Here is a 12,853-nt window from a genome sequence, read left to right on the forward strand (position 1 = left end):
GGTCCATGTTTACTTGAATTCTTTAATTAGTTGTATTTGTAATCAGTGTTTTAATATTTGCTTGAACTGCGTGATTTCTTATTCAAACAGTAGAAAGATGAGACCATACGTCATATATATCTCTGCCCTTGCCTTTAAATATAAATAAGCATATATCAAACTGTACCAACAAAGACATACACAGTAGAGATCTCAAGTTTCCATTGGCATCGCTAAAACAATCTACAACAGTGACATGGAAAACCATGGCTTATGAGAAACAGTATAATGATTGAGGACGTTTTTAAAACTAGATAAGGTTAATCACATCAAACTTCAGGTAAGCTAGTCGAGCAGCTAACTTTGTACCGACATCCTAGAAAATTTAAGCTTCAGTCAGAAATAACATGCGTACAATCAGTGTAACATATAATGATTGAAACACTGTGAAGCCTAATTAAATAGTTATTTAGTAGCCTCTACATGTATTGGTATATATGAGAGTATATTGATGATTATGTTGAATCCATATTGGACACATTGGAAACATATAATGATGCTTTTCTAACATGAACAATTTCTGTGAATTTGACTGAAATGTTTATTATAACAGACATAGATAGCATTGTAAATGTAGATTAGTAAATTCAATGTATGCTTTTTTTCAGGCAAAAGAGGTTATTAAAACCACAGAAACCGCAATAGATTGTCTTTTTTTATGTGTGAAACATTTGATTTATTGGCGGTCTTGGCCATAAAGGGTCAGATATTCTATTATCAATTTTATTTTGGCGATGTACATATGATCAGACGATACACTATAAATCCCCAATAACAAGAATGGCAATCCTTCTACATTTGTTTAAAAAGGAAAGAAAGAAAACCGAACAACATAAGAAGAGGAGTGGCGGCGGTTTCAACACAGTAAATGGATAATGAGGAGCTCAACTTGACCTTTAACCCTCAGATCGTTAACCTTGCTGCTTCAGACGAACGCTTGCAGGATCGAAAGATTGTCTGGAGGCAACAATCAGCACTGGAAGCAGGTAAGAACGTGTAATTTACAAAAAAAGAAATCTTATAATGAACCATTATATTACGAATGTATACGGCATTTCTGTGTGATATATGGGCCGCATTAGTACGATATGCCGGTATTTTAGGTTACGAAATATATGTGGGAGGGGGGCGAAATCACACACCAGGTCCTTCGAGACAAAACAAAGGGCAGTTCTACTTAAGTAGGTTAGCACCATCGTTTAATATAACAAAAAGAATCGAAGGGGAAGGGGAACGAATATTCAGGTGATACACGTGAGTACGTAGCCTGATTTAAATCACGCTTCATATGTCCGTCCTACATTGCGGGGTGAGGAGTCTACAAGCTCCGGATAGCGGAGTTTGCGTTACACAGACTAGTGAGGACGAGGTTTGTGGAATTCAGGAATGAACTCATGGCAAAGTTGTAAAGGGGTGGGGGCTGTAGGAATAACTGGGCAGATTTTAATGTTAGGATGGAAATTGAGTTTTGCATTTGACAGTTGTTTGATGAAATGTTCACTGCTTGATTTTAAGATTTGAGCGAGGCTATTGACACACCCAGTGTGTCATTAGCCTAAACAGGCTATTACCACACTCAGTGTGTCGATAGCCTAAACAGGCTATTGGCACACTCAGTGCGAACTTTTTCACGCGTTTACGGTAAAGTCCGCAAGTAGCCAGTCACAAGTATGCAAATGAGCTAACAATATGTAGTGCCGTGCAAACACTGCATGTGATCATGTTGGCTCGATTTTGGAACACGTTTTCAGCTGTGTTTACCGACGAATTCCTGCCGTTTGGGAGAATTTGCGGCTTCAAAACTTATATCACATGTAAAGCGAAGTTATAGTTGTTGTTTTACTTCCATCATTTTTAATGTGAAAGAACTTTGTAGCGTCATAGCGAGATCGACCGATATGTTTATATATTATACGAGTACCGCGTAACCGCTAGGCTGTTTGGATGACATAGCGGTGGGGAAATCCGGTTAGAAAAAATATGGTTAGAAAAACCCACAAGTGATTATTTCAAGGGTCCCTGGTCCAGTTTAGAAAAAAAAAAATAAGTGTACAAAATAAGAACGTAGCGGGTGGATTCTGCCGATCTGCGGCTGAAAAAAAAAAAAAGGACCTAAACATGCACTCTTGAAAATGCAGATCAAAAAGATTCAAAGGTGGGTTTTGCTGGTTCTGGTCGCAAGACGAAAATATTCTTATATCAAATGGATTTTTTTAAAAGGTAAAAGGACAATTGAAAAAAAAATTCCAGCTCGGACTCGAGTCGGAACTGGCAACAAAGGTTCGTAGGTCAACGCTCTCCCCACTACGCTACGGCCAACATAGACGATAACAGTCGGCATTTACAGGTATTCAAATGTAGGGCATAACATGAATACGTCTGTTCATTCGAAGATTCAAAGATTCCAATGTCTAATCCCTCGAACAATGTCTAATCAACTGTTGCTTGTGTAAAATAATGTTGGGAAAGTCATGTTACAAGTTCTGATTGGCTGGTTGGCATCTCGGTGGGTCAATAGCCTGTTTGGCTATGAGCACACTCAGTGTGTCAATAGCCATAGTGTTAAGATTTAACAGAAAACGTTAAGCTTATTTGTCATACTTATCCCCCGTTCAAATTTGTGTCCATTAGGTTTAGGCATGGCTGTGGCAGGATTTGGGTCTTCCATTGATGTTCCCTTCAAGCTCGGTGATCGTGATGGGTCTCCTGAAGGAGTTTCATGTGCCAAAGATGCAGGCAATGGCGGAGAAGAGAAGACAGCAAGCAAAAACACATTGAAACAAGAAGCACATACTGATGAAAAACCTTATCTGTGTGAGGATTGTGGTTACAGGACATCCCAGAATGCCCACTTATTCCGACATTTAAGAACTCATACCGGTGAAAAACCCTACAAGTGTGACCAGTGTGATTATTCTGCAGCACGGAAATCCTCATTTGACAGACATCTAGCAAAACACACCGGTGACAAACCCTTTATGTGTGGGGGATGCGGTTACAGGACAGCTTTAAAGAGTGACATGTCCATACATATGAGAAGCCATACAGGTGAAAAACCCTACAAGTGTCACCATTGTGATTATTCTGCTGCAACGAAATCCTCATTGGACTTACATATAGCAAAACACACTGGTGACAAACCATTTATTGTGGGAAATGCGGGCAAAGGACAATTCAAAAGGCTGACCTATCCAAACATATGAGAACCCATACCGGTGAAAAACCCTACAAGTGTGACCAGTGTGATTATTCTGCTGCACGGAAACAATATTTGGATATCCATTCAGCAATTCACACCGGCGACAAACCCTACATGTGTGGGGAATGTGGGTATAGAACAGCTCAAAAGGGTAACTTATCAAAACATTTGAGAAAACATTCTGGTGAAAAACCCTACAATTGTGACCAGTGTGATTTTTCTGCTGCATGGAAAACCTCATTTGACAGACATCTAGCAAAACACAGCGATGAGAAACCTTCACGTGTGGGGATTGTGGGTACAGGACAACTCAAAAGTCTGACTTATCCAAGCAGAAGCCATAACGATGAAACACCCCACAAATGTGACCAGTATGATAATTCAGCTGCATAGAAATCCACATTAGACAGCTAAAAATTCAGATTAGAATTAAGAAGGAATTATTTTACTGGAAATGTGAGTACAGGACATGAGGGATATCTAAACATTACATTTTCTTTTTAGGATCCAAGACAAGAGATAAAACTTTATAAGATTAAGTAGTGTGAGTAATATTCACCCTATTATGTGTTATCTGTCTTTTAGCTGAATATGCTGATATGAAATTCTGAATATGTTTGTTTTAAGTGCATGTGCAAAGTTACAATAGAAGTTTCTCATTTTTGCTATCTCGTTACACGTATTACAAGTGTCCTAAACTGATGTCTGAAAGTAAGCTTCCTAACAGTTTTGAGTGTGCATTTATTGTGGTTTTAGGTCAAAGCTTACTTGTATATAATTTGATAATATATTTCTAATCAGTTCTTTAATATTTGCTTGAGCTGTGCGATGTATTAACATAGTAGAAATCTCGACATATGTGCAACACTGTACGGCATCTGTATGTGTAACTTTGCTTGTCAATTTGTCCCCATCAAAGACATGTACAGCAGAGATCTCAAGTCCTATTGGCCAGTGGCAAAGAAATCTACATCAGTGATATGGCGAACCGTATGGCTTGTTAAAAAAATGGCGCTATGAATGTCAAGAATATAGGAGGTTTCACAACTAGTTAAAGATATCAATTTTTAGGTTCATTAGCCGAGTATTAGACTTTGTGCCGACATCCTAGAAAACTTTTGAGTTTCAATCAGATTAACAGGTGCGCAATCAGTGTATCATATAAAGCTTACTTTGAACACTTCTTTACTAATCTACAATATCATATGTTAGTACAAGTAATAGTATATTTATGATTATGCTTAATTTGTGTTTCATTTTGGTCATTACAAACAGAAAAATATATGATAATCTTTTATGACATAAAATATAATATCCATGTCTAATAGATAACATAGTTTCGAGCTTTAGGTAGTGATAGACATATATAATACGGGCTATATGGAGCTCATTTAATTCAATATATGTTTATTCCCGGCAAGCAAAAGGAACTAATGATCAAAGTTATATATTTTTTTTACGTGCAGACGTTTTTATTTATTGTGTTGGTCATTGAAGGTCAGAGCGTTTTACCTGTTGTTATTAAATATGGGCCAAACACTTATAAAACAAGACTTACCCCTACTCATGCAGAGCAAGTCAGATAAAACTGACCTAGACTCCCACTGAGGGATAACTCTGTTTACCTTGTTGATGCTGCCGTAAGAGAGTAAGAGTGCATTACACGGGTGATACTAGTATATGTAACACGTGTCAGAATTACAATAGAAACCATCCTATTGTTGAAAATGTCATGCATGCGTGACAAATTTTGGAACAGCAGTTTTCTTCATTCCAACAGATAAATACATAACATGATGGCGACACACTCAAGCTCAACACGCTTGTTTTCGTGCCGTCATCAAATACAAACTGAGAGTACAAAAGAACATTGTAACAATCAAAGACAAGCAAAGGATATAACAAAGGTAATGTTGAGTAATGCCACCTAACGAAATCATAGAATATTAGAAAATACATTAAATTACGTGGATATTCGGACAGGTACTCCGGGCCAAGCTGGTAGGAAAAAAGTTCAGTTATATATATATATAAGTCAGGCATGCCTAAAAAAACTCAATCGACATGAAACATTTAAGTTACCAACAATAATTCGTAACGGCAAACACATGATTTATTCTCTGCCCAGCCCTCGGTTTCAAAATATCTCCAAAATACGCACCAGCCAGTTTTTTTAAAAAGCTTTCTTGTTACATCCAAGACAGAGACATTCAACTTGATAGTTTTTTTTTCAATACACAAGGATTAAAATCATCTCATTAACGTTTATTTTCGTACAGAGCCCCTGTGTTCTGATGTTACAAGATAATAACCTGAAATTTGGTAGAAATTGCATTAAATATGTAAATATGTTTATAGGCCTTTATGGACTATTTCAAATTGAGTAACGATTTTTGGCCATCTTTAGACTAGGTGTGTATCTTTTCTTCTAGCTCTACGTCACTTGTCTGGTTCCATATAAGGAGGATATGGCTTAGAAATTCCGACTTTGGTTGCTAAAAGTAATCATCGCCTGCTGCAGACGACTAAGACTAATATGCTTTTGTTTCGTTTCTTCGTATTTGTGATGATCGAAGCCTTTTTTTGGACCATGATGTCAAGATTTCACAAGGATTATATTGATGAAAAACATAACTAAGTTGGCACTAAGTAAAAGCATGGCTACTGCCCACTTGGCTACTGCTGATGTACTTTCTCTATCGTAGTAATACACCCCTCAAATTAGGCGAAAATCGATCGGACGACGAGTCTGCGAGCTTTAAATTACGAGGAGGCATGACCCTGACGGAACATGACCCTGCCATTTCTTCGTCGGCAGCAGGGTCATGCCTCCTCGTAATTTAAAGCCCGCATACTCGTCGTCCGATCGATTTTCGCCTAATGTGAGGGGGTATTATGACGTATTGATATCGCGTCAGCACTCCAGGACTAAACCCTTCCATAAAATGTACTCGTAGGTGAAACATGAAAGGAACCATGAAACTCCTGCTCCTGTTGATCGTGTTGGTGGCCATGGTGCCTGATGATGTTGTTGGCTATGCCTTGTGTCCTTGCCCACCAAGATGCATGTGTGAAGTTGATGAGGACTTTAACCGAGCTGCACGAGAGCGCAAACCACGAGACCTGGCATCAGGTACTACCACTGTGGTATATGACAGACTATGAATATTGCTGACTGAAAAAAAATCATTTACCTATGTTTCGTGCATATACATGGGGTACACAGTGGGTACACATAAGTTTAGCCCCACCTGAATTGTATGGAGGTTTTTTCTTATTATCTAAATTGTTTAATTAGTAGAATTGTAAGGAGGTTTTTTCTTATTATCTAAATGGTTTAATTGGTAGAATCTTATCATCCTATATTATTAAAAAAGTAGAGTTACAAGATGTATTCTTTATCTTTTTTGTTGCAGTTTATAGTTGACGATACAAAAGTAACTGTATTTTTTTGTCGTGTCAATAAACCTTGCATGTTATCTGTATAAAAATCTAAAAAAAAACAGGATGTTGACCGGCTGAATCTTCGGGAAAAGTTCGCGCTATGAAAACACCTATGTCCAGTTTTCTCCTCATATGATTATTCGTATGACGTAACAGCGAAATCTGTCCTTACGTGAACTAAACCGTTCTGGACTGAGCAAGTTCTGACAATACAGCAAAGCTGAGACTCTATTAGTTCCTTATAATCCCAAACTTCCTAAGATTGAGCCAAAATGCTCGTGGAAAAAATATAGGATTGTCCAGGGTTTAAGGTGGCACCACAACTGTATTCCCATTGTGTGTCCTCTATTGCGCAACTCAACTCTGGCGTCTGCACTAGATATCAATTTGTTCATAGCCATGTTACAGTGGTCTGCCACTCTGGCACTCAGCCAAATTGCACAATTTCTGTGGATCCTGAGGTATGAGTTTGACTTCGACCACTTGGCAGGAATGATGTGTTTATTCAGTCTATCGGTTCTTTGGAGGTGTATTGATTTAGCCTCATGCGTTAAAAAATCTAGCTGCATGAAAAGTTCACAACACACTTATCACGAAGAGCAGGGTTTACATAAGCAACAACATGGATGTTTACGCCACCTTTGCCATCAGTCGTCAATTTTCTTTGAATAGGTTCTAACATCATTGGGAGCGTGCTAAATAATGTGTATATAAGCCATTTTTTTCGTGTTTTTGCAGATGTTGCTTCGATCAAGACAGTGAATGAGGCACATGAAAACGGAACCCTTCACCGTCCTCTTATCTGACATTGACGTGGATACAGCGCACGCAGCAGTAGGTACTGCCGAGAATTTATCCAATAGTAATTATCTCTGTCAAACAGCAGGAAATCGCCATGTTGAAGAATCTTGGTGCTCTAAATTCATAAACATTTTCGCAGCAATACGTCCGTCGTTTTCTTTAATATTGTGGAAATTTAAAGGTTTACTGAGGTTCACAAGTCACTGAGTCCGTCGTGTGATTTGTAGGTGAAAAGTCCGCTATAGTTAGACTGCCGTCTTTAAAGTCCGACGACCCTGTTGCAATTCAAAGCCGTAGTGTCGCCAACAGTATGACAGGGTTTGATATTTTAGACATTTTGCCTATCTGCTGCAGTATTTCATATCAATTGTTTGTTTGCAATCAACTTTGGAATTTGGATTTTCGTCGACATCAATTTCATCACTGTTTCTTTCTTAGATTACTGCGTTAGCTGTGAGTACAGTTACCGGATGGTGAGACATCGCCACTGATACTTACTTGAGAGATCGTCTGCTTGCGATGCAGCCACAATCTATGATTTACACCTTGAACGCTCGTGTAGTTGTAGCTCAAATCTTATTCTGAGTGACCCCTCCCAAAATTTAACTCAAATTTAACTGAGCACTATGTTACAGCACGAATCAGTGCCCAGGTGCTCTCAACATTGGACGAGATTTAGACCAAAAATTCAAAAGGAAAGTTCAAGAAAGTGTATCTATATGAGCCATAAAATCTTTCTTGCATGTAGCTATGTTGATTTTAGTGCTTGAAACAAAATGTCCCAGTCAATTTCACGAGATACAGCAGCAACTAGCGCTAAACTGGTCCGGAGTCAGCGGTACCACTAGTAGTTAAACATGAAAACTGTGACTGTGACAATGATACACAGTTTTGCTAGACCAACTTTATGTTTAATTTCCAAGTCACACCTAATATAGGCAACACTCTGTGCACTGTGGCTTGATTTCGAAATGCATGAAAGGAGTTTAATGGGGTCGGTATAAAGCTGAATAAAAAGCTATGCGTGGTAGGCATGCATGTAGATGAACTCAATGTGTCTTTTCTGTCAATAAATGCCATAGCAGTTAATGCAGGGTAGCACTGTAATACAAAAAAGACTTGTTCACTTATAATTATTTGACCAACCTATCTGTGGGAGACGCGCTTTCTCAGTTACATATGTGACAAGTTTGAAGGGCCCATCATGGAACGCAGTGGAACCCCAGTTATTTACTATACAAATCATCTATTTATTTCACGATAAGCATTTTATTATGTGCGCTAGGATATCTACATACGCATATACATATAAATACACTTACACTCACATACACACATACACAAACATACACAGATATATATACACACAAATACACACACTAACGCAAACACACATACACATACACACACTAACACAGATACACACACACAAATACACACACACATGAGCGCGCGCGCGCGTGTAACACATTGAATGGACAGAACCCCGCCATCTGCTTGGATTTATTTATTTATTTATTTATTGAGATTACTGGATAATGTTATTTGTAATATATCATATATCACCAAGTTAAGCCGGACTGGTCTACGTCGACGTTGATCCCACGTGACTATTTCGACCTATCAGACCCTCTATCTCTCTTTTGCATGCAAAGTCATGGCAAAGTTTCAAAGTTCGCATTGGTGAACACTTTTGTCGTACAACGCTGAGGTAGCAGGCTTAGACAGCTTCGACGCTTTGTAACACAAACAAAATCGTCACTTAACCCTTTCACAGAAACATTGGTCGGCTGAACCGATTTCCCAGGTAGGTTTTACGATTTAGATAGTTAGATATTTTGTGCATAAAAACGTTGGGTTGTGTTTTATGTAAATATAATAAAAGGTTGGATCACAAAGACTGTGAAGCACGCAGATAGAGCACAGTCTGAACTTCCATGAATTTGCTCGCAGCCCGTCCCCTACAAAGGACGGCGCGGCGTTACAAGTAGCCCCGAATGCATATATTCTAGCTCTGTTCTAATTTGAATCCATATATAGTTCTATTTCACTCCAGATCCATATATTTAGCTCTCTGGTTTCCTTGTCAGGTTGCATATAAGGAGGATATGAGATAAACTTTCCGACTTTGGTTGGTAAATTTCATAATCGCCTGCTGTAGACGACACTAAGACTAGTACGCAACCACATGTAGGCCTAATTCCAACCATACTTTGGCGATCGCCGATGGTTGAAAAAGCCATAGTCGCTTCTGTACGACGACGGTCTTTTTGTTGTGCAGATATGCAAATGTGCTCTTTGAATTAAGCTTTTTTTTAGTTTCGTGAAACAAAAAAAAATGACTGAGTAAAAGTATGTATTTTGCTTGAGTATTTTATTTATTTCTACCGTAGTTATGATGTATCAGCATCGTGTCAGCACTCCTGGACCTAACACATTCCATGAATGTACTTGTAGGTGAAAGATGAAAGGAACCATGAACGTCCTGCTCCTGTTGATCGTGTTGGTGATGATGGTGCCTGATGATGTTGTCGGCTACCCTAAATGTCAATGTCCCCCAGAATGCGTGTGTGAAGTTGATGAGGACTTTAACCGAGCTGCACGAGAGCGCAAACCACGAGACCTGGCAGCAGGTACTACCACTATGGCATATGACAGATTATGAATATTGCTAACTGAAAAAAATATATTTTATAGATGTTTCGCGCGGTTAAAGGGATTATACATAGAGTACGCAGTGGGTATACTTAAGTTAAGCCCCACCTGATTGCATGGAGGTTTTTCTTATTGTCCTACATGGTTTAATTAGTAGAATCGTATTATCCTATATTGTTTAATTAGTAGACTTACAAGATGTATTCTGTATTCTTCCTTTTTTTTATTGTTAACCATACAAAAGTAACTGTACTTTTTTGGCGTGTCTATAAAGCTTGCATGTTATCTGACATGTATGAACAAAAAACAAGATGTTGACTGACTGAATCTTCTAGAAAAAATCGCTCTATAACAAACAACCTTTGACCCGATTTCTCCTGATATGACCATCCGTATGACGTAACAACGAAATCTGTCCTTACGCCAACTATTACATAAAACCGTTCGTTCTGTACTGAGCAAGTTCTGACCGAAACAGCAAAGCTTAGACTCTATTAGTACCTTTAAGTTATAAACACAAATGTCTCAAGATTGGGCCAAAATGTTCGTGGAATAAAATATAGGATTGTCCAGAATTTTAGGTGGCACTACAACTGTATTCCCATTGTGTGTCCTCTATTGGAAAACTCAACTCTGGCGTCTGCACTAGATATCAATTTGTTCATAGCCATGTTACAGTGGTCTGCCACTCTGGCACTCAACCAAATTGCGCAATTTCTGTGGCTCCTGAGGTATGAGCCTGACTTTGGCCACTAAATTAATGTTGACATGCACATTTTATGTATTAAGTCTATCGGTTCTTTGGAGGCTAGTGTATTGGTCTTGCCTCATACGTTGAAAAATCTAGCTGCATGTAAAGAACACAACACACTTATTGCGAAGAGCGGGGTTTACATCAGCAACAACAGGGATGTTTACGCCACCTTTGCCATCAACTGTCAATTTTCTTTCAATAGGTGACTGTCCCCCATTCTGCAAAGATCATGATGAGGACATCCTAGAAATATTACCTACTAACAAAGGCATAAATCTGCACGGTTGAAGGACACACATGTACTTGGAGTGCTATATCTTTATTATCAAGATTTGCGATGATGCAGACTTAGAGTTTTGCATAAATAGCTTTTTTTGTAGCAATGACAGCCGCTCTGCAAAATTGCCTAATTTCTGTGGATCCTGAGGTATGAGCCTGACTTTGGCCACTTGGTAGGAACTTTGTGTTTATTCAGTCTATCGATTCTTTGGAGGTGTATTGGGCTATCTTCATGCGTTGAAAAATCTAGCTGCATGTAAAGAAAACAACACACTTATCGCGAAGAGCAGGGTTTACATAAGCAACAACAGGGATGTTCGTGTCACCTTTGCCATCAATCGTCAATTTTCTTTGAATAGGTTCTGACATCATGGGGAACGTGATAAACAATGTGTATATCAGCCATTTTTCTTTCGTGTTTTTGCAGATGTTGCTTCGATCAAGACAGTGAATGAGGCATATGAAAACGGAGCCCCGCAACGTCCTCTTATCTGACATTGACGTGAAAACAGCACACGCAGCAGTAGGTACTACGGATAATTTTTTTGATATTATTTATCCCTGTCAAACAGCAGGAAATCGACATATTGAAGAATCTTGGAGATCTAAATTCATAAACATTTTCGGCAGTAATACATCCGTTTTTCTTTTTAACATTGCGGGAATTCAAAGGTTGACTGAACTTCGCAAATCACTGATCCGGGCCCTTTCAGTGAGTTATGGGTGAATATTTCACCATAGTTCGACTGTCACTTCACAGTCGGGCGACCCTCTGGCGATCCAAAGCCGAAGTTCCACTTTTGTAAAAGGGTCTTTAAGACATCTATTTCAGACATTTTGATAAGTGCGGCAGTATTCTATATCCATTGTTTGCTCGCAGTTAACTTTTGGATTCGGATCTTCAAATAAAGTTTTCTCTAAAGTATGTATTATTTTGAAAAAAAGACGACACAACTTTTACCAAATTTGTTTATTGACATCAATTTCCTCTCTACCCTATTTAGATTGCTGTGTTATCTGGGACTACTGGTGCTGGATGGTGAGACATCACCAGTGCTACTTACCTGAGAGATCTTCTGCTTGCAGCCACACTCTGTGATTTACTAAATGAACGCTAGCGCACTTGTAGTTGCTAACGATCAAGTAGAAATCCGCCCAGATCTCATTCTGAATGACTCATTCCACAATTTAGCTCATTTGTTAACTGAGCACCCCGTTACAGCACAAAGCATTGGTCTAAACATTCGAGGAGATTTTGACAACAAATTCTAAAAGAGCTTAAAGTTGTTCAAGAAATTGTATGTGAATGAGCCATATGATGTATGTGTCAGGAACACATACTAGAGTTAATAAACAATAAATAAACCTTGATTTCGGGATGAAAGGAGTTTAGAGGTGCCGATGTTTAGCCGAATAAAAAGTGCTTGCTATGCATGGTGAACATAGATGATCTCGGTGTCTCTTTGTGACAATGAATACTGTAGCGGTTAATGTTGGCTAACAATATGATACAGAAAATAAATGTTCACTTGTATGACCGACCCCTCTGAGGGAGGCGCGCGTCAAGAGGACGGCAATGAAACTGGAGTCAAAAACGTCGAAAACAACATATGGGGTTTTCAACAATCAGCTCTTTCCCTAAACATGTACAAGGGACGCCTGCGCTTGTGGAAGGTGGACTA

At 38.8% G+C, this 12,853-nt stretch overlaps 1 long non-coding RNA gene across 2 annotated transcripts; it reads left to right on the forward strand.

Moving 5' to 3' along the window:
- The first annotated feature begins 9,137 nt into the window (after positions 1-9,137).
- Positions 9,138-12,616, forward strand: LOC118431329. Of its 2 annotated transcripts, none has more exons than XR_004832965.1 (4): positions 9,138-9,290; positions 9,941-10,116; positions 11,599-11,698; positions 12,176-12,616. It is a non-coding gene; the product is annotated as an uncharacterized LOC118431329 (long non-coding RNA). The 2 variants fall into 2 exon arrangements; XR_004832966.1 differs by having other exon boundaries at positions 11,599-11,694.
- The last annotated feature ends 237 nt before the right edge of the window (positions 12,617-12,853 follow it).

The sequence above is a fragment of the Branchiostoma floridae genome, chromosome 15, assembly GCF_000003815.2.
Source record: "Branchiostoma floridae strain S238N-H82 chromosome 15, Bfl_VNyyK, whole genome shotgun sequence".
Lineage (NCBI taxonomy): Eukaryota > Metazoa > Chordata > Leptocardii > Amphioxiformes > Branchiostomatidae > Branchiostoma > Branchiostoma floridae.